The sequence below is a fragment of the Habropoda laboriosa genome, unplaced genomic scaffold (assembly GCF_001263275.1).
Source record: "Habropoda laboriosa isolate 0110345459 unplaced genomic scaffold, ASM126327v1 scaffold81, whole genome shotgun sequence".
Lineage (NCBI taxonomy): Eukaryota > Metazoa > Arthropoda > Insecta > Hymenoptera > Apidae > Habropoda > Habropoda laboriosa.
In genome coordinates, this window is record NW_017100194.1 from 335239 (window position 1) to 335563 (window position 325).

A 325-nucleotide genomic window follows, 5' to 3' on the forward strand; every position below is an offset into this window, starting at 1 on the left:
GACCAGCGATAAATTTCCCATATCCCCCTTTATATAAGATCGAACGGATCAAATTACAATTTTCATCGGAAGAACTCAATAACATTTGACATTACAAATGAATGACGTAAAAGTTTTCGTAATACGAAAATATATACGTATGTATATAATACACAATGATCAGCAATTTAGAAAACGCATTTGTAACAGGGTTCATGCAAAAACTACTAGAACTTGTTTATCAAACGCGTGTGTATACAGATATATATACATATATATATACACATATATACATGCATATGTATACTTTATATATATATATATACATATATTTCTTGTTTTTTTT